Raw genomic sequence first — 24,345 nt, 5'->3', positions numbered from 1 at the left:
TGTCTCGATCATGGCCACTCCTACAGGTGTGATAAGGAGCAAAGGATCGAAGGATATTTGTTTTTCTGCGATGGCAAGAATCTCAGAAGTATTATTGTTATCGATCAAGTCATGTATAGCTTCTTTGAGTTTCCAACATTCCTCAGTGTCATGACCCTTTCCTTGGTGATATTTGCATTGTTTATTAGGATCCCACTTAGGTGGCCTGGCTTCTCGAACAGGGTCTTTGATAGGTCATATGGGCATGACTTGTCCTTTGTGGTGTAGCTTTTCGCAGGTTGTCTCGTAACTCATAAAAAGTGTAGTTGAACACTATTTTTTGACCTTTGGACTCGTTGTTTAGAAGTGTTTGTAGCATGCACTTCATTAGTGGGAGAGGAAGAAAAATGATGGTCGTTCTTCTTTCCTTTCTCACTATCAACTTTCAAAAGGTCATCTTCGATTTCAATGTCTACGTCGTAAACAGCTTTGAAAGTATTCAAGTTCTGTTGATATTTCAAGTGCTTTGAATACTTTTCTTTGAGGTTCTTGATGAACATCCTTACAGACTCCTTTTCAATAGGGACTTCGACCATATTAGCGGAAATTTCCCTCCACTTGTAAAAAAAAGTGGTGAACCCTTCGTTTTTTTTTTGCTTTAACATTTCAAGTTGTATGTGGTCAGTTTCAACTTGAATGTTACATTCGTATCTATCAATGAAAGCGTTTACTATTCCATCCTAAGTAGCGATCCTCTCTTTATCGATAGAAAAGAACCATTGTTGGCAAACGGTTTCAAGAGATAAAGAAAACAAAGAGTGAAAGACTTTCCTATCAATCCCTTAATGTTCATTATGGAGTCAAAATCTCTTAAGTGGAAATAAGGATTGTCAGTAGGTTTGAACCTAGGGATGTCATTGGCATTGAACTTATGCAGAAGAAGCTCCTTGTCCACTGAGACCCTTTGTGAGCTAATTCCCTAGAACTTGTAGTCATTGGAGAGCTTGTTCAAACTTTCCTCCATTTATTGCATCTGTTGCTATCTCGCAGGGTCATTGACTTGAAGAGCCATAGTTTTTATCATTTCAGTTACATTGGCTAAGTCTTGCCTAAATTGATTGACTTCTTCATGAGTTGCCATTATCCTCTTAGCCTTTCTCTTTTGATGGATCGGTTTATCAAAAAGTAGTATTTGGATGAAAGTGTTGTCCTTGATTAGCCAACCTTCTCTTCTTGATCAAGTGTTGCAGAAAGGGGAGTTAGAGTTACCTTTTATTTTTGACTCAAGCTCTATTCAACATTCAATAAATGAAAAGATATCATGGAAGAAAAAGGGGAATCATATGAGTAAAAAAAAGATGTCGATAGAGAAATATGGGAGAATTAGGAATAGAATAGGCCCCCAACTCAAATGATAGAAAAACCACCCATGCATGAACTTAAGACATGGTCATGGTAACAAATACACGAAGTGTGTGCTAAAACTAGTGAGTGTAGGTGACATGTTAAGACTTGTGTCATGACCATGTGACTAGACCATGTGACTAGACTCAATTAAGGATTAGACATGACTTTTGCCATTAATAAACTGGTTAAACTGATTAATTAGACTCGTCGTGAAGACTCGAGCAGAAAACTGGACTATCGCCGAAGCAACAGGATTGTCGCTACGACATGCTAGAGCCCGGCGCCAAATGACAACATTATCGCATTTTGCCAGACACCAGTGTGTCGCGCCATAGCCCAAACCTTTGCGCCATTGCTGGAACATTAGTTTGGAATTGTTTCAAGTGTTCTACTCTAAAGGAACAAGCCTTTAGTTGTACTAAGTCAAGTTTGATCAATTTATTTAGAATTATATCACTCATATTAATTAATTAATTAAGCAAAGTCCTATAGTCAGTAATTAGTTTATTTAAACTCATTCACAAGTCAAACAAATGGTTAGTGTAAACACACATAGGTTATGCACAAGTAAGAATGCACAATTAGTCAAGTAAGCGTAATATGATGCAATGAGTTTGCAATCTAACCATGGCTCTAGTTCTCTAAAGTTCAAGGATAAGGGTTAGTCAAAGAGGGTCCATGGTTATGAGTCCGAATGAACCGTGCGGAAGCCTTACCTTTGGTAGGGTTAGTGAGAGTGGATATTGAAAGTGCAGCTGGTACTCAAGAAGGGGGGGGTTGAATTGAGTACAGGGCAGTGTTAGGAATTATTGGATTTTCTTCTATTTATGTAGGGGGACCAGGTGATGAACTGGTCCTGCAGCGGAAACAGAAAATACAATAAATAATCAACACAAAGATTTAACGAGGTTCAGCTCAACTCTGAGCCTACGTCCTCCACTACCCTAATTACTTTTATTAATCAACTCTGAAAAACAAAAGCAATTACAAATGATCACACTCGTGATCCCCACACCTAACTCTAGGTGTCACTTTGCACTTGAACTCACAAGCACTTGCACTCACACTCGTAAATGCTACCCAATCACTAACCTCTTAGTGATTCAATACAAACCCTGTGTTTCCCTCTAAATGCTTCCACTCAAAGCTTACAAGAGATAATTACAAAACAATTCTTACTGTGTGCATAAATAGTTTGTAAGAGATGAACTAACTATTTCCCTTAGAGTGTATTTCGAGTTTTCAAAGATAGAGAATTTTTTTCAGAAAAGCTCACTCGAAATTCTGATCGAGTTTATGCTTTTATAAGGTTGGGAGATAAAATCTTTCGTGATCTTTTCAGATCATAACTTAGGTAAATAGAATATCTTTTATTTTGTAAATAAGAGACATTCTAAGATATTATTCTACTTTCCATAAATGGGTAGAATAATATATTCTAAGTTATATGCGAAATAATTCATCTCTAACTTTGCATAAACTGAATCAATTAGTTTAGTAAATATTCTCTAAGGATAGAAAATATATATTCCAGAAAATATTTACTGAACTAATGTCCAGGTTCATGAAACAAGCTACGAAGCAGCTGTTTCCTGACCTGTTAATGTCCTAGGGATCAGGTCAACTTTTCCTGATCTCTACAACACTAAATACTCTAAGTAAGGGATACAAATAGCTCACGTACAAACATTCATGCACACTTAACATTATAAAGACTACAAAGATCAACTATCCTAATCTAAGAGACTTCATAATCTTCAAGTCTTGACGGCCTTCCTTGATAGAACATTCTGATACAGATTTCTTGAATGCTTTGATTCAAAAGGACTTCATATTGCCTCAAGTACTTGGGATAGTTGTTCCTGTTCAAAAATGTCAGTTGATATAATATAAAACCAATAAGAACCAGCTAGTCAGCTGTTTGTCATCACTCAAAACCTTAAGTGACTCAACAGATATGACCCCGCGAGTTAAACTCGCTTCCACGGTTTGGTGAATTCAACAAACTCGGATGTACCCTTCATTCCCATGAGCGTTCGATTGGGTAGATGGAGCGTGAATTACCAGAGGTTCATGGCCATATGTAGAACACATATGGGTTTAGAAAAGTGATAAAAACTCAATCAGGAATTAGAACCAATCGAACATTACTAGAATCGGTCAAAACAAAGAAGATAGATTTCTGGCTCGGTATTGGAAAAACATGGCGCGAGACAACAGGGCCTGTCGCCAGAAGATAACCCTGTCGCCAAATGACATTTTTGTTGCACGGCAACAGAGCTATCGCATGGTGCTGGCATTGTTTTCTCGGCGCCGGCTCCTACATGCCTCAACAACTTTTTGTTCTTTGAATTTTCCGATTTTTCGTAGCATTTTTTCAACCCTAGTTGTGAAAGATATTTCCCAAATTTCCTACATGTAAAAATCCTTTGTTTTTTTTGCATTACAGATGGTCTATCCAATGTGGACCTTTTTTATGCTTATTCCAATAATGTCAATCAAAATTACGCACATGAATACTAAGAACTTTTCGAGTCTCATCCACTCATTCTAAATTATTGCCAAAATAAATATAAGGAATTAAAATAGAAATCCTCCCAAGTAGAGTCGCTAAAAAACTGTAGGGAATATTTCAAGCATCCCACACTTGAACCCCACTATGATCATACACTTAAGCATGGTTGCGTCTAAAGGGAAGGAAGCTAGAGAAAAAAGAGTCGCCAACAAGTTTTAGGAACTTGTATATCGTTCACAAGGTGAAGGTTACATTCACAATCCATGATATCGCTAACTCTATAGTGGTCTGGAACCATGAAAAGATATTCGGGGATGAAGGTACAAATTCAACCTAAATGAGATTGAACCTACCCAAAAAATAGGCCACTACTTTATTCTTCTCATATTCATGTGCGCTTTCTGACTAACATACAATCAATAGGTTAACCTTAAACCTGTTTAGTCTATGTAGGTTAAATATTAATGCACAAACAAATCTATTATTGGTGATCACTTGAATTACAATCATATTAGCCTAAACAAGATTATTTATTATCTTATTAAGTGTAATTATAAGTACAAATTCCTTTTGAACATGCATAAAAGGCGTGAGCAAGCAATAATAACAACAATATATCAAGCAACATAACAACAATCATCATCATAATGATGAGTGTCATTTATGGCACTCATAGGGTAGTCTTTTAGGATGATTTCATCTCCTTTTTATGCTTTCTTATCTTATTGTTGGTCCTTTTTCCTTTAATTCCTTTCTTTCTTTCTTTCCTTGTGTTTTTCGTGTTTTCTTCGTGTTTTCCTTTTATTTGGTTCTTTTTCCCTTTTATTCTTTTCCGTTGTTTGTTCTTGTAGGTACCTAGGATTTATCTTTGCAAGGGGATCAAGATGGGCTATATTGACTAAGCAAGGAGGAAGTAATCGGCTTTGAGAGGGCTCAGAGAGGGCATGGAGAGGGCATAGAGAGGCCTTGGAGAGGCCTTGGAGAGGGCATCAAGCCCTGCCAGTCTGCCGCGGGCGCGGGCTCGTATGCACCAAATTGGCAAATTTTGACCAGGAACTCTCCACGATCTGGCTGCGGGCTCCCCGCGGGCGCGGGTAGTCTGGAGAGCCCGCTCCATACCAGAGAGACCGCGGCCCTCTGATCACCCTTTGGGAGCAGGGGATTCGCCGCGCTTTTGCCGTGGGCGCGGAGGCCTTTGCCGCGGGCGCGGTTTTTGCCCAGAAAGCCCGCGGAGTTTGTTATGGGTTCCGTACCCATTTTTCCGCGGGCGCGGGGTGTACTAGAGAGGGCGCGGGATCTCGTTTTCCTTCTTTGCCTATAATTACACTTGTAATTCCTTTTTGAGGAGAACTTTTAGATTATTTTCATTAACTTAGTTTTAGAGAGAGAAGTTAGAGAGAAGTTCTTGGTATTAGATTTGTATTTCAACATTGGATCAATTGTGCTTGGATTTCTTCATTTTCAATCATTAATGTTAGTAAGAATTTCTTCTTCTAGTTCATCTCTTTACTTGATTGATTTAGTTTCATCTTTGATTGTTTGAATTGCTTGGATTTGAATTGGATATTGTAGTTGATATTGTTTTCTCTTGATTTTGATTTAGATTGATGATCAATGCTAATTCTAGTGATTTGTTCTTAAGTTACACCATGATTAGTGAGTAGATTAGTTGCTAGGGAGAAGGGGAAGCATGATTTATTGATAATTTGTGCTAGTTGATGATCTTTGATTGATTAAATTGTTGCAATTAAATTGGTTGACATAGTTTTGCATGTGATTAATTAGATTAGGAATGATCAACCTATAAGATTAATCTAGATTGCATTGTAATTATTAATGACATGACCCATCAATTTGAGAATTGCTTTAATTGATTGAGTTTGATTGTGAATTTCCTTGATTAGCCATTCATAGTGACCCCTAGCTTGGCCTCCAAGAGATAGCTCTTGAACTCTCTTGATTGCTACTATTGTTTGTCCTTTGCAATGCTTGAATCAAACGAAGAAATTATCGATTAGCACGATTATTGAACTAGCATGTGGAACCTATATCCCTAGTATATAGCTTATTGAATTACTTGATTAGTCTAATTTTGCTACCATAATACCAACCATTTTCTCACTACAATATCCGAAATAGCTTGACTTAGGCTAAAGTTAACACCAACTAACTCCTTTGGGTTCGACCCTATACTTGTATTAGGTTGGTTTAGGATTTTATAAATTGTGTTTGACCGAGGGAAGATTAGATAACGACCTAGTTTTCCACTCGTCACATAATGATATTATTCTCATCAAAGCATATTATTAGCAAGATCCTAGGCATGATACTAATAAGATTAATAACAAATCCTAGCGTGTCGTATGGCGATGTTAGAAAGCAACCTAAACATGATCAGAAAGACATAGAAAGCAACAAAAGCATCCTAACACGATACTAGGAATTTAAAAAATTAAAGCATTATTTCTATATCAAAAGAATAGCAAAGTAATTAAGTTACTTACTTGGATGTCTCGTATCTCTTTCTTTCACGAACAGGCTTGTCGTTTTGCGACAATTAAAAGATAAAACGCACTTTGTACGAAATCCCTTTCTTAATATAATTAAGCAATTCAAACTCCGTTTAATCATTTTGAATCATATTTTATCAAAATAAAACACTTGTTTTATTTCTAACCAAATTCATTATGTTTCTAAAATTTAAATTATAAATGTCATTAGAACTCAAAATAACATTCTAGAATATTCTATAAGACTATAATCAATCCTAATAATTTTATGAATAATAATTAATAGGCCCTCCACTAGATCATGCAAAACACATTATTCAACCAATCACTTTTAAAGGTATCTAGCCACTTAAACGTACCTTGATCCTTGATAGAAAAACCATACAAAAGAACCTCAAGAACCTTGATCGAACACACCCTACATAAACAGATAACCTTAATCAATATAAGATTAACAAATAATTAAAAAACCTCAACTATGTGTACATAAACCTTTTAAATTAATTTTTCATAAACATCATTAAAAATATGATTTTATATAATTAAAACTACTCATAATAATTATTTATAAATCCCCCATAATAATAATAATAATAATAATAATAATAATAATAATAATAATAATAATAATAATAATAATAATAATAATAATAATAATAATAATAATAATAATAATAATAATAATAATAATAATAATAACAATAATAATAATAATAATAATAATAATAATAATAATAATAATAATAATAATAATTTAATAAGAGAAGAGAAGAAGAAAAGATAAGAAACCAAGGAAAAGAGAAGAATTGAATTTGCGTTAAAAAGAATAGGAAGAACTTGCTATGGCTATAAATCCTTCGATTATATAGCTCCGAATTGAGTGATTCTTGAGCCTAACCTCAAGTATTTTTTGAGTGGAACAATCTTTTGCGAAACATCAATACCCCAAAAACGGACCAGAAGTTCCAAAATATTGGCTTCAAAGATAAACGGGATGATTTGTGTAAAATTGAGGAGAAGAAAAGAACAGAATTGGTGTGAAGAATGTGAGAGGGATGAAAGGGTATTTATAGGCTAACTCATGCAAGAATTATGGCAAGAGAATGTGGGAAGAATTATGGCAAGAAGGGTTTATGGGATTACTTGGAGAAGTGAGTAAAAGAATTAAGGAAAGTTTGGATATTAAGGTGATTGTGTATACTTAAATATGGAAGGTATGTATGTCATGAAAAATAATAAGGAAATTATAATTACTTGGGAAAAAATTAAGAAGATTGATTGGCAAGAAAATATGATGATTGGATATTAAAAAGATGGAAAAGAATTAAGGAAAATAAGAGATTTTGGGACATAATTAAAAATATAATTTTACAAATTAAATTCCCCCAAAATAATTCAATAGGGCCGAAAATATTGAGCTTACCATAGCTCAAACTTTCGGACTCCTATAAATATATTTAGGAAGATTTTTCTTCGTTTTTAAGGAATTAAATAACTGTGTAAATAATATAGAATAATTAATTAACTAAATACCAATTATTCACCAACAAAATAACTAAGAAAAATCAGATTTCCTACACATAGGAAATCCGAAATTTCTAGCTAATCAATGGGAATTTTTGGACATATTAATTAATTAATAAATTATAGTTTTGCCTTAAATAAAATATCCAAAATTTATAAATAATCTGGTTTTTAAATAGAATAAATGGATAATAAATCTTATTCAAAATAATGATTAGTTTTCAAAATACTTTTGGCGCCAAAATTCAAATATAATTTTGCCTCCAAATAATAAATTTACTATGATACCCTTTTCATAAAATAATTGTTAATTAATTAATTAGAAAATATGTATGAAAATACGGGGTATTACAGTCTACCCCCCTTAAAATAAGTTTCAACCCGAAACTTAGCCAAAAGAAACGAAAATCATTTTGAAATTATTGGTTCATCCACATCCTAACTTGACTCAAGACTCCAACCAAACTCAAGTAAGACTCGAAATCACTCAAAAATGACTCGAAAAGTAGACACGCGAAACTCTATTGCCCTCTACCCCCCTTAAAAGGAGTTACGCCCCCGTAACTCGACCACACATTAGCTCACTAAATAAATCAACTATATTAACAATTTATCAACAATCATCAATAAAGTAAGGAAAACTAGAAAGTTTCAAACATCCAAAGAGCTTAGGTTTTAAAATGATTTGAATACGAATAAAAGTAGTGAGTAAACTCAAAAAATATTTTTATAAGTCATTCGAAAAATAATTTAAAATACGTACATCAGGAGAAATTGTTGTAAAAGTCTCGTATATATTTAATTACAAAGTATGAACTGAAAAAAAAATATTTAATAAAAGATTTTAAATGATCCATGAAAGTTTTCAATCCAAACAACTATTTAAAAACAAAGAATACAAAACTTTATTTTGAAAACTGTGTATTTGAAAATTCATTTTTCATACTTGTAATAAAATACTTGTTTCAATAAAAGTCTTACTTTTTCATAAAGAAACTCAATAATCACATATTCAACTTCATAGCAAACACTGGCATGGGTACTAAGCATAAAAGGAACACATCTTATCTTGACCTTCTTATCGCTCGTAGATTAGTAACTTGTTTCAGGGTATCCTCCAAAAGTATTAACAACTTCCCCAACACATTCATAAATCCTGGTAATACATCCTTAAATCGTAATCATTAACTCTTGATCACTTCATAATACTTTGTTTTATACATTTAAAAAAACTCTCTCATCTTTTCTCATAACTTCAAATTCCTCAATTTGGTTGTTATAATCCATAACTCATCTTTAAGGCAACTCATTAAAATCTCAATGCAAATCATTGATTATTCCATCACTGATAACTTCTCTATATCAATTAACTTTGTCGTTAATCCCTTAGAGTAAAATCCTTTAAATAACCATCCAACCAATCATTCCTTTAGTTAACTTCAATAAATCCCTTCACAAGATATTATTTCTTCAAATAAAATTCAATTTAAACCAAATACCATTATCTCAAATATATCCTTTCACTTATATTGACTCAAAATCATCTAACTTTTGTATTAAGTTTCTTCAAAGATTCAACCATCATCCATTTTGCTTTAAATAATAACCACAATACTCCTCCTCGCCATATGGATACTTTGCACCATTAGATACAAACGATCATAAATTAATACTAATATCCAATTCATCTCTCCCAAAAAAAACATACCTTACTCCAACACTTATATAGAACTAGTTCAACTCATCATTACCACTAATAATATTTCCTTGCTCAACATAAATACAATTCCAAAAATTAAGAAAGACTTGATAACACAAATCCTCCAAATATTCATGATATAAATCCAAAATAACTCCTCATTTATTCCATAGTAATCATCAAATCCTTTAATCTAAAAAATAACAACTCAACCATATTGACCACGTGTAACACTCATATGATCTAAATACTTGCCACATATCACATATCTAGATTATACTTCTCATAAAGGGTTAAGGCCAGAGTGACAATTCAAGTTATGAACTAACTAATTGTGACTTCATTATCTTTCAAGTAATGCAAGTTAAAGTAATTCTGTCTCATTTCATCAATCCTTTCCATCTGTTTCACACACACATGCGAAAATCACATAAATAATTCGATTCAAAATCCATTTGTAATAAGCAATTCATTTCTCAATCAACCAAGAATAACTCAAGATCACCCGACCATAGGCAATAACTTAAAAAAAATATTGTACCTCTAGACCATTCCCTAAGGTGTAAAAAAACACCAACTTTAATGCACACATAATCACATACTCAAGTTTCAAATAATTTCAATTCTTTTTATTCTCAAAAATAAAAAATATGTACTTGAATCATGACTATAGGACGGTCGAGCCCGCGTCTCCCAAGAAAGTTACCTACGAAGTTAAGGCAAGCCTTTCCTAGACAGAGACTCGTACCCGTTATAGGTCTCCGTAGAGAACTCGAGCATACTTTTCTCATTCATCTTTCCACAAATAGGAAAAAAGTTTTATATAAAAATAATGTTTTTGACTCTCACACAAATGTGAAACTCTATGTATCCTATATGCCCTTCTTATGTCTACCCACAATTTTTATTATTACTCCAATTTTAATATTTTTAGGACCGTTAAAACTGATACCACTTTGTAACACCCCCAAATCTCCCTCTATGGAAATACTAGTATAATACGTATAATTATACCGTAGAGATAGACTTGGGCGTATTACTGCCGCGTGATTACGCAAGGCTACTCAAAATACTTAACTCAATAACAAACTTGCAGCGGAAACTCAACTTTCTTTTACTAATACTTACGAAAATAATAACATTGTTATGAGTGCTCAAAAATAAAGACAAGACCAACATTCATAAACTAGGTGAAGCAAATCCCGGGACTCTCATATGCTCATTCATGACTCCACCTAAAAATAGTCAACACTGCTTATCATTACGGTAAACAGGGCGAATCAAAACAAATAAGAAATACGGATTAGCAAATTATGCTAAGTACGATAAGTGCAAGATAATGTAAACTTAATTTATTTGCAAACATGCTTTTAAGATCAATTCCAATAATTAATCCAATAAATTCAAAGATCATTATTCCAAAACTAATTCCTATAATTCATATTTCAAAATAATAGTTAATAAAACCAATTCCTTTATTTAGAACCTATTCCGTTTAATCTAATTCCTCACCCAAGTGTGCACACCCCCCAAGCTAGTCTCGTTATGTTACAAGGCTATACTTGGGGAAAGACCCGGTCATACAAATTCCAAGGCCTTATCAATAAACCAAATCCGCATAGCGGGATTACTAACATGCTTATAAAGCATTAATAATAATAATAATAATAATAATTCAATGGTTCAAAAAATCCTTTTAATATCCAATAGTTCAAATATAATTCAAAATCCTTTTTAATTAATTCCACATGCTTTCAAATTCAAACCTTGTAAATAAATACTTAAGAATAAAATCTGATATTAATAACTTTTCAAAATCAACAACTCTTCCTTGAAAAACCTCTAGGTTGTGTTTGGATATACACAATTCATTTCAAATGAAAGATTTCAATTTTAGAATTTGAATTATTATAATTCAATTCCAAAATATTTGTTTGGGAAATAGTAGAATTTCAATTTCTGGATATCAAAATATCGTCAATTTCTTCAAAAAAAAATAAAAAAAATAAAAAATTATGCTATTTAATTTTAATAATAGCGTTCTACTTTTATTATTACTCCGTATGAAATTACAGTTTAATTGTTTTGTGTGAATCCATAATCAAAGCTTTTACTTAAGATTGTAAACCCTAATTTTTTTCTCCAAATTTGACTATTAGAATGAAAATCATGAATTTACCTTCCAAATTAAAGAAAACGTAGCTTACTTTAGATGAAACTACAACTTTATAAAACCTGAATCTTGCTTCAATCGAGTAAAATAATCTTGTAAACAACAAGATTTGTATCACAATTGTTCAAATAATGATGTGTTTTGGGGGGTCGATGGTGGCGACGGCGGCGACTGATGGGTAGTTAGAAATAGAAGAGAAGAGAGAAAAATACAACAACCAAAAGTAAGGAGAGAGAAAACAAGGATGATGAGGTTGTCGAAGAGAAAGAATTGTGGAAGGTTAGATTAGAATTTGAAATGACTTGGTTTGAGGTGTCATTTTGAAATTCTGATTTTTGTCTTATTTTTAGATGGGTTGGAATTTGGCCCAAATCCAAAATTAAAATTCTTGGTTTGCCAAACATGTTATTTGGGCCAATTCCAGATTTTCAAATGAAATATGTGTTCCCAAACAAGCCACTATTTAATTCAACAAACCTTTTAAAATCAATTCCTTTATTTAAACACGTTAAGTAATCCAAACCATTCAAAACATGATTTATTCAAGATACTTTTATTAAAATAAATACCTTCAAACATAATTTATTTCAAAATCATAATTCAAATAATTTTAAGTCAATCACAAATCAAATCATGTAAAACATGTTATTCAAACCAATCACTTTCAAAGGTATCTAGCCACCTAAATGTACCTTGATCCTTGCTAGAAAAACCACACAAAAAGAACCTCAAGAACCTTGATTGAACACACCCTAAAAATAAATATAACCTTAATCAATATAAGATTAACAAATAATTAAAAAAAAACCCCACAACTATGTGTACATGAACCTTTTAAATTAATTTCTCATAAACATCATTAAAAATCTGATTTTATATAATTAAAACTACTCATTATAATTATTTATAAATCCCCCATAATAAAAATAATTAATATAATAATAATTGAATAAGAGAAGAGAGCAAGAAAAGATAAGAAACCAAGAAAAAGAGAAGAATTGGATTTGCGTTGGAAAGAATAGGCATAACTTGCAGAGGCTATAACTCCTTTGATATAATTTCTAATTGGGTGATTCTTGAGCCTAACCTCAAGGATTTTTCGAGAGAAACAATCTTTTGTGAAACATTAATACCCCAAAAACTGAACCAAAGTTCCCAAAAATTGGCTTCAAAGATAAACAGGATGATTTGTGTAAAATTGAGGAGAACAAAAGAAGAGAATTGGTGTAAAGAATGTGAAAGATATGAAGGGGTATTTATAGGCTAGCTCATGCAAGAATTATGGCATGAGAATGTGGAAATAATTATTGCAAGTAGGGTTTATGGGATTACTTGGAGAAGTGAGTAAAAGAATTAAGGAAAGTACGGATATTAAGGTGATTGTGTATACTTGAATATGGAAGGTATGTATGTCATGAAAAATAATAAGGAAATTAGAATTACTAGGGGAATAATTAAGAAGAATGATTGGCAAGAAAATATGATGATTAGATATTAAAAAGATGGTGAATTAGAATTAAGGAAAATAAGAGATTTTGGGAGATAATTAAAAATATAACTTTACCAATTAAATCCCCCAAAATAATTCAATAGGGCCAAAAATATTGAGCTTACCATAGCTCAAATTTTCTGACTCCTATAAATATATTTAGGAAGATTTTTCTCGGTTTTTAAGGAATAAGATAATTGTGTAAATAATATAAAATAATTAATTACTAAATACCAATTATTAACCAACAAAATAACTAAGAAAAAAAATTAGATTTCCTATACATAGGAAATCCGAAATTCCTAGCTAATTAATGGGAATTTTCGGATATATTTATTAATTAATAAAATATAGTTTTTATCTTCAATAAAATATACGAAATATATAAATAATCTGGTTTTTAAATATAAGTGGATAGTAAATCTTATCCAAAATAATGATTAGTTTTCAAAATACTTTTGGGGCCAAAATTCAAATATTATTTTGGCTCTAAATAATCAATTTACTAAAATAGCCTCTTTATAAAATAATTCTTAATTAATTAATTAGAAAATACGTATGAAAATACGAGTTATTACAATAATCACCCTAACACAAACCACCCACCACCACCAAAGTCCCTCACACAAACCACCCATCGGCCACTGCCACCGCATTCAACCAACATCACCATAAAATATAAAAAATTCTCAAAACCCAAAATACTTTGAATTACACCAACAAAACTCCGAAATTGGCTTGATTTTGGGTTTTAAAGGTCAAATTCGACCACGTGGTCGAATTTGACATGAAAAGCCTTAATTTGTTCAAAAAAACCATACTTTGACATGGGTGAGAAGAAGTAACTTAAAAGAAAGGGGAAAGGGAGAAGAAGGGGCGAAGAAGAAGATAAGGCAGAAGAAGGAGAAGAGAGAGGAGGAAAGAGAAGGAGAACGTGAAGACTGAGGGCAGGAGAGAGAAAGAGATCAAATGATAAGGGGAAAATGAGGAAAAAGAAAGATAAGGGGGAAAATGAGAGATAAGGGGCGAAAAAGTTAAGAGGGGGTTGTTAGGGTTTTTATATATTAAAAAGGGTTTTTTTTTTATATAAAAATATGTTCCGACAGAAGTCGAAAATTTTCAACGAATTTAAATTCCGTCAAAAATGGTATTTTACGACGGCAAATTCCGTTGGAAAGTGCAATTTTTCCAACAAATTGTTATTCCGTCAGAAATTTCCTACGGATTATCGACGGAATTGTTGAATTCATCGGAAATTTCCGACGGAATAAAAGTCCATCGGAAAATTTCCATTTCCGACAAAATTACGTGTCCGTCGGAACTAGTCCGTCGAAATTAGGTTGTTTTCTAGTAGTAAAAAAATTATCAAAACTACTCTATCCATCCCAAAATTTTCTTCAAAAATCACTTTTTGCAGCATCCCATAAAAATGTGGAATCTTACATTTTGAGTATTAAGACAACACAAATTAAAGTGTACAGTTAATTGTTGGGACAAACTCATATATACTTGTTCCGTTTTTTTTTAATGCAACACACCTCTTTAACAGACTTTTTTTATAAGTTGTTTAGAGTAGATAATGAGCGATTTATCCAAAGATTAGAGATGAATTATTGCTATGGCCCTATTCACTTCCCTTATTTTTACCACTAGTAGAAAATAAGTGATGGGAAGCCTAAATGGCAAGCGGTTCTAAAAATCCGCTTGCCATTCACCCACTTTTTTTTATTAGACATGTAATATTAAATGGCAAGCGGTTTTGGCCCGAACCGCTTGCCAATATATATAATGACAAGCGATTTGGGGTTGAACTGCTTGTCATTCACTAGGTGAAAAAAGGGATTTGGCAGCGGTTCAAACCCGGTCTAAAGCACCGGTTTGAACCGCTGCCTATGTGGGGGGATGCCAAAACCCCAATTTTTGGCACCGGTTCAAAACCGGTGCCATAGGGTGAAATAGGCACCGGTTAACCGGTGCTATATGCCCACTTAGGCACCGGTGCCTTAAACTGCTCTCCCGCCAATTTTTTTTTTGGTGGTAGCTATTTTAGGCACCGGTTGCTGCCTAACCGGTGCCTATTCACCAAATTTTTTTTTTTGTTTTTTTTTTCCAATTTTCGTGCAATAATATTTAAAAAAAAAAAACCTGTTTCCAGCAATAATAATAACCTGTAATTCCAGCAATTATATTAAATATAATAATTAATAATATTATTATTATTAGTTATTATAATAATAATATTATTAATTATTACAATAAGATACAAAAATAATATTAAAAACAAGAATTCAATTATATATATAGATATAAATATTCCCAAATGCAATACAAAAAAAACAAAGTTGCTTACATATACAAATAATAGTAAGTACATATATAATGAATAATAAGTTACATAGTTCAAAAGTTAACATAAATAATTTACAATTACAATGCCATTTACATGTTGAAGGTGATAAAAGACGCCAACATGTCACGAACTTCATTAAGCTCCTTGATTGTTAACGGACCATCCTTTTGGACCTTGCAAAACTTGAAATACAAAAACATTATGTTAAAATTAATTAATTAGGCAAAACAATATGTATTTTATCAAATATTACCTATATGACTTCTATGTAGCCCATTTCCTACATTACTTATCAAATGAACTATTTCTTTCTCATAACATGTCAATGTTGGGTAGTTGTATGTGTGTAATCCCTAAAGTTGTATAGAAGAGCATTTTATTAAGGTTTATGACGCTTTTTACTCAAAATGGCCCGAATATGGCCTATATGACTTTACTTTGCCCATTTCCTACATTTCTTATTAAATGAACTTTATTTATCTCATAACATGTCAATATTATCTAGTTATAGGTGTATAAGGAAAGAAATCACATCAAAAGAGCATATTAACACAAAATGGCCCTAATATGGCCCATATGACTTTTATTCAGCCCATTTTCTACCTTTCTTGTGAAATAGCCTTTTTGTTTCCCATAACATGTAATTTTTGGGTAATATTAGGTGTCTAAGGCTAGAAATCACATCAATATAGCATTTCAATAAGTTTAACAACGCACTTTACTCAACATGGCCCAAATAGGGCCTATATGACTTCTATGTAGCCCATTTTCTACATTACTTATCAAATGAACTATTTATTTCTCATAACATGTCAATGTTGGGTAGTTGTATGTGTGTAAGCCCTAAAATTGTATAGGAGAGCATTTTATTAAGGTTTATGACGCTTTTTACTCAAAATGGCCCGAATATGGCCTATATGACTTTACTTTGCCCATTTCCTACATTTCTTATTAAATGAACTTTATTTATCTCATAACATGTCAATATTATCTATTTATAGGTGTATAAGGAAAGAAATCACATCAAAAGAGCATATTAACACAAAATGGCCCTAATATGGCCCATATGACTTCTATTCAGCCCATTTTCTACCTTTCTTGTGAAATGGCCTTTTTGTTTCTCATAACATGTCATTGTTGGGTAATATTAGGTGTCTAAGGTTAGAAATCACATCAATATAGCATTTCAATAAGTTAAACAACGCATTTTACTCAACATGGCCCAAATAGGGCCTATATGACTTCTATGTAGCCCATTTTCTACATTACTTATCTAATGAACTATTTATTTCTGATAACATGTCAATGTTGGGTAGTTGTATGTGTGTAAGCCCTAAAATTGTATAGTATAGCATTTTATTAAGGTTTATGACGCTTTTTACTCAAAATGGCCTGAATATGGCCTATATGACTTTACTTTGCCCATTTCCTACATTTCTTATTAAATGAACTTTATTTATCTCATAACATGTCAATATTATCTAGTTATAGGTGTATAAGGAAAGAAATCACATCAAAAGAGCATATTAACACAAAATGGCCCTAATATGGCCCATATGACTTCTATTAAGCCCATTTTCTACCTTTCCTGTGAAATAGCTTTTTTGTTTCGCATAACATGCCATTGTTGGGTAATATTAGGTTTCTAAGGCTAGAAATCACATCAATATAGAATTTCAATAAGTTTTAGGACTTACCTCATCAAGCTGTTGAGTGTCCGTACAATGAGTCACAATGTCAAGCATGAATCTCATCACATACAAAGCACAATCAAGTCTATTCTCTTGTTGTGCACACTAAGCTAGAATATGACAAACAAATCACATCAGTGAAACATGCAAAGGGAATGAGCAAATATTTACTAACATAGATTTTGAAGATAATCACAATATCATGTAAATTACCAACGGTGACTTCCATGTTGGACCCTTTGGAGCACGACAATGTAGCTTCTTCATAACACTGTAGTAAAAAAAAGTACATTCAAATTTGATTAGTCGTATGATTACTAAATTAGTTATTATTAGCAATAATCATCACTAGGTTGCTATATATATTTACTTTTGCAATATAGACTTCACGAGCCACTTCTCCGATGATCGAGCTGAATCAAGGTGATAAATTGTGTTAGTGGAATTAAAAACCACCATGAGGCTCCAATGCTCCCTACATAAGTTCACAATAGACAAGAAAATTAATATTTAGGAGTCAACATATAATGAGGCCAAATCGATTGAATTTGTCATGGTTAGACTTACTCTCTATAACATGGGGCGAATATGAACTTGTCTCCCGCACGCGCTGATTCCCTAATACTCTGTTCAACATAGTACAACACGTCATGGGGGTTGCCTATGATTCTAGTAGTGGATAACTGCTCGGGGCATAACCACCCAACTTTACAAGTAGAATCAGTGTCAGTTAAGTGCTCCTGTAGTGCTCTGCATGCATGAACATTGAATAATTTATCAGATGTAGGATAATCACCATCAATTTGAATAACTTGAAAAAAGTATAGATTATGTGGGCATTGAAGTACCTCATGAATGTTTGAATGAGGGAAATGTTGAGCTTTGCACCACGTAGAAATTCCTTCACATCTTCTTTGCTGATCCATGCAACTGCATCCTCATCATAGTGGAACATTGACTTAGGAAGTGTAACTTCCATGGGATCGACCAAATGACAAGCACGGTTGTGAAGAAAGGTCATGTCAGCAGAGAGCGATTGAAGAACAATGTCTTCAACATGTGGAGTAGGTGGCATGGGTGAACCTTTCGAAGAGTGCAACTTTGACGCTTGTTCACTCTTGGACCGTTGTTCACTTAGCTTTTTCTTAGGTTGATCAATTATTTTAGGCTTCTCCACCCTCTTTCTCTTTGAATTTTTGCTTCCATTCGAAATCTGAAATAGGTTGAGAAAGAATAAGTTTATAAGTTGAGAAATGAAGAAAATGGCTTTATTTTGATGAAATGGGCCAAAAAAAATTAGAACTTTGCTTCTTTTATGCAATTTCAACTCACAAATCACTTATACATATGTAATTATGATATGGTTTGAGAATGTATAAGTTTATTAGTTGAGAAATGAAGAAAATAGGCAAGTGAGTAGCCATTTCGGCTCAAAATGGCTTTATTTTGATGAATTGGTCCAAAACCTTAAAACTTGGCGATTTTTATGTAAGTTCAAATGACAAACACTTATAAATATGTGATTGTGAGTTGTTTTGAGATGCAAGGAGTTTATAAGTTGAGAAATAAAGAAAATAGGCAAGTAAGTAGCCATTTCGGCTCAAAGTGGCTTTATTTTGATGAAATGCGCCAAAATAATTAGAACTTTGCTTCTTTTAAGCAATTTCAACTCAAAATAACTTATACATATGTAATTATGATATGGTTTGAGAATGTATAAGTTTATTAGTTGAGAAATGAAGAAAATAGGCAAGTGAGTAGCCATTTCGGCTCAAAATGGCTTTATTTTGATGAATTGGACCAAAAACCTTAGAACTTGGCGATTTTTATGTAATTTCAAACGAAAAACACTTATAAATATGTGATTATGAGTTGTTTTGAGATGCAAGGAGTTTATAAGTTGAGAAATGAAGAAAATAGGCAAGTGAGTAGCCATTTCGGCTCGAAGTGGCTTTATTTTGATGAAATGCGCCAAAATAATTAGAACTTTGCTTCTTTTATGCAATTTCAACTCACAATCACTTATAAATATGTAATTATGATATGGTTTGAGAATGTATAAGTTTATTAGTTGAGAAATGAAGAAAATAGGCAAGTGAGTAGCCATTTCGGCTCAAAATGGCTTTATTTTGATGAATTGGACCCAAAACCTTAGAAGTTGGCAATTTTTATGTAATTTCAAATGACAAACACTTATAAATATGTGATTATGAGTTTTTTTGAGATTCAAGGAGTTTATAAGTTGAGAAATGAAGAAAATAGGCAAGTGAGTAGCCATTTCGGCTTGAAGTGGCTTTATTTTGATGAAATGCGCCAAAATAATTAGAACTTTGCTTCTTTTATGCAATTTCAACTCACAATCACTTATACATATGTAATTATGATATGGTTTGAGAATGTATAAGTTTATTAGTTGAGAAATGAAGAAAATAGGCAAGTGAGTAGCCATATGTATCGCACGGGTTCTAACCTAGTGTTATACCATTTGGTTATATACGAGTTGTTAACAATAGTTAATATGGAGTAATATAATTTAATTGAAATTTCTTAATTAAATATGAAAATAATGCACTTTCGGAAATTGTATGTTCATATTTAATTAGAAATTAGTTAGGAAAAGTGAGAAAGTTATTTTCTTTCATTTTGTATTAAAAAAATCTATAATTCAATTATTATTTTAAAACGGGGTTAATCTAGTTACTTTAATATTACATCTTTGTTTCCTGCCACTCTGCCAGACATGGACCCACTGTTTGCTAGTTAACTCCGTTAATGTCCAATAAAAAAAATTAAAAAAAAAAAAAAAAAAAAAAGTTAAGTCCGTTAATGAACTAGTACAAAAGGTCAGTTATGGTTATGGTAGCAAACGTTACTGTACTTTTCATTTATTCATGAAGTAAATTCCAGAACAAACGACAGAGAAAGCTCCATAACATTTGCAGAGAGTATGTATGACCTTATTCATGGTTATTGGTTAGTAAATCACAACATCCACTCCACTTCTGCTTCAAACATCCACTTAAGTTCCAGAAAGAGAATAAATAAAACAGATGATGCTAATGGTTCGGTAAGTTGAACATAATCTGCCTTAGAAACTTAAGAAAATACAGGGCGAAGGTGAAATGGGTCTTGTTGGATATCTATGGAAGGACATGGAGGCCCTAGACCAATAGCGTTGAGAGGGTCCCTGAATCTGCTATTCTGCTAAGCAAGAATGGAGTACAACTTTTGCTCATCTTACTTTACCAAAGGCTAGTCAAAACATACTAACAAACCACAGAAGTAAACCATGTCTATATAGTGTAATAGTGCCTTTCCTTTTGCTTCTTTTTGTGCTGAATACTTGTGAATTATCTTGACATTTATGGTTCATGGTTTATTGGTTCTTTTGACCCAATAGGAGTAGTTAGATTGAAATTTAGCTAGTTTACTTTTGTTATTACAGCTTAGTAATTTGAATTCTCTGCATTTTTAAGTTACAGAGCCTTAGTTCTTAATGTTCTTTTTATAATTTTATGTTCCCTTTATAGTAGCAGATCTATACTTGTAAGACAAAAATGTTATGTTATGATTTAAGGGGTCATTTGCGTGCTAAAAAAATGTTTCATCAAGGTTTTAGGGCCATTTTAGGTCTTAAAAGGACAAATTGTGCTCGAAATTGGCAAACATTAAGTGCCTTAATTTCACGACAAAAAATACTTTCACACACATCGACACATTTTTTTATACGCAAGATAAGATACTGATATTATTTTTAGTCAATTCCGAGCTCAATTCGGATCCTTGAAGGCTTATATGACCCCTGAAATCTTAACATAACATTTTTTGACACGCAAATCTATGAAAAGATTAAATTGGGTTGCAATTTACATTTTTTTTAGTGCTTTTAGGCAGCAATTTGCAAAAAAAAAAAAAAAAAAGTTTAAATGGCTACAATATGCAAAATATAAGCTTTAAATGGATGCAATTAACAAATTTATTAGCAAAGACAAATGAGCTGAGTTGTATTGGTTTTATAGATGGGAGTCGATCTAACGAAAAAATGATGCATGAGGTTACACATATTAACAAATTGAATTATTTTTGTAATAGTTAAAAACTTAAAACAAAATATAACTAGTAACAGACCTGTCAATTCCTTACCAGACCTGATTCCTAAACCTGTTTTACTGATAGAGAACCCAAACTCGAGACAAATGACCCAAAATAAACCTTATTTGACCCATTTATCATAATTTGTAATGATCCAAACCACTTAAACCAAATGACCCAAACAACCCAAAATTTGACTTGAATCTGACTTGTTGAGCAGAATTGACTGGTCTAATATAAATAGGGGTCACCCAATTAAATATTATACATGGTCAGCCACATGGTGTGACCACTTTACATACATAATTAACATAAGACAAACGAGGTTACTTGTATTAACGGTATAGATGGGAGTCAATCCAACGAAAAAATGAGGTTACACATATAAACAAATAGAATTACTATTGTAATAGTTAAAACAAAATATAACAGGGTTTACCCGAATAATATACACGGCCAGCCACATGGTGTGACAACTTTACATGCATATAATTAACATAAGACAAATGAGGTTACACATTTAAACAAATGGAATTACTATTGTAAGTGTTAAAACAAAATATGACAGGGCTTACCCAAATAATATACATGGTGTAGACACCTAAAAATGTCTCCCCAAAACCAAACCCGATGATAAATAACCTTTCACCGCCACTGTTTGTCGGGTTTAGTATTTAATCCCGAGAGTGCTTAAAAAATCGTATTTTATTAAAGTCATATTTTTGAAAGGTCCATGGATCAGTCTTGGTGTTTGGTAAAAGCATAGTTTTAATTTGTTAATTAATTTTAAGCCCAAACCTTTTTTATTTTATTATTATTTATTATTTTTGGCCCAAATATTTTATTTAATTTTATTTATTATTATTTTCTTATTTTAGCCCGAATATTAAAAGTCAGAAAAAAGCCCGTAATTATCAATCGGCACTCAAAAAGCCGAAAGAAATTAGGGTTAAAAATGAATTTAGACGGAAAAGTGGACTGGAGTTGACCGTGTCACGGTCAAGCTTGACCGTGTCACGGGATCTCTTCCCGTCTGACGGTGGGACTTCCCGTGACACGGGAGGTCTGCCGTGACACGGGAAGTTCCGCGTCCTTTCCGCGTAAACCCTTAACGCGTTTTCCGTTTTCTGAAAATTTCCCGCGACACTCCAAAGACTGACCGTGTCACGGGAACTTGTACCGTCTGACGGTGCAGTCTAACCGTGTCACGGTACGGTCTGACCGTGTCACGGGATATTTTTTTAGGGTTTTTATCATTTTAGGGTTCCGTGTGCTCCCTCAGCACATTTCCCTATAAATACCCCCTCATTTCTGATGAACGGGCAATCAGAATTCGATTATTCTTATTTTCTCTCTTCTATGCTCTTAACCTAAACACTAGCCTACCCTTTTTACTTCAAAATTCCTTCTTCAAGCACTCAAAGGAGTCCATATTTTACTCGAGGTTCTGTCCTTAAACCAAGGCGTGAAAGGTAGAATCGTTTGAGGGTTTGGCCCCAAAATTAACCTTGTTTTTATTTAATTTAATTTAGTTATTGTTTTATTATTTCCTTGATGTTACTAACTCGTTTATTATTTTGTAGTTGCAAGCAAACAGATTCAAAGTAAGGATCATGCTCTTTTTATTATTTTTCTAACGATGTTTATGTTGTTGGAATTATGACTAAATTGGTTTTTATATTAATATTGATTCTATTATTATTTTGATCACCCTATTGCATGTTTAAAGGGAATATGTAATTGAAAATCATGACTAATAAGATAATTTGGACAACCGGTTTAGGTTCCTTTTTAATCTTGTTGTTTAATCAAGTGATCACCAAATATTTAGAATTATGTGTGCATTAATTTTGAACCAATTTAGCTTAATAATAGTTTGGAGCAAATTGAATTATTGTTTGTATGCCTTTGAGATCACAGGAATGCTTTTCACTATAAGAATCGAGTAGAGGCCAATACGGGCGAATGTGACTCCATGACTCACTTCGTACCATCATCCCCGATCCTCCTTTCGTGGTTTCGAACCATATGGAGTTAGTAATCTCATGGATTATGAATGGGGTGTAACCTTCACGGGTCAATCGTTGCCTTCGTTGTCCCTTTATCGTGGTTGCCTTTTTATGATCCGTGAACGGTTTACAAGTTCCTAAAAAAACTTGTTGGCGGCTCCCTACTTTATTTGTCCCTAATCGTAATGTCAATTCCCACTTCCTATGAGTGCCAAGCATATTCACAACATGCTTTTTAACGTAGGCGCACTTCAAACGACGCCTACAATTTGGCGACTCCACTGGGGAGGATTCTTAATTATTTATCGATTTGAGTGATCGGTATTTAATTAAGATGAGTGGATGAGACTTGAATGATTCTTGAAAAAATATTCCTGTGATTCATTTGGCATTTTTGCATCTGCATAGACGTTTTAACGTCGCATTCAGGTCTGTCCCGTAGGAAAAATTGGATAACTTGGTTGCGCGCAAAAGCAAACAGGGCACCAGTCAGATTTTCTGACTACCGTGTCACGGCAGAGTCTGCCGTGTCACGGTACAGTGTACCGTCTGACGGCACATTGTACCGTGACACGGGAATTTCTGCCGTGTCACGGCAGTCCTAAAATCTGTCCGGTGACCTATTTTCTTTTCCCACAGTCGACTTCCTTCGATTTTTCTGAAAAAACGTATGTGTTCTACATGCGTCTTAGCCCCGGGGAATTTAAGCTCTATCAACCCAAAAACGCTCATGGCAATAAGGGTTCATCCGAGTCATTAAATTCACCCAAACCATGGAGTCGAGTTCGATTTCATCACGAACTCGCGGAGCCGCCCGTTGGCATACACCCTCAAGGGAGGCTGCCTTGCTAACGCGTCCAAACTCTTAACCATGGTACCCTTTTGACACCCAATGCTTGACCAACAG

This window comes from Chenopodium album, chromosome 1 (genome assembly GCF_948465745.1).
Source record: "Chenopodium album chromosome 1, dcCheAlbu1.1, whole genome shotgun sequence".
Classification (NCBI taxonomy): domain Eukaryota; kingdom Viridiplantae; phylum Streptophyta; class Magnoliopsida; order Caryophyllales; family Amaranthaceae; genus Chenopodium; species Chenopodium album.
This window is presented reverse-complemented; position numbering follows the sequence as displayed.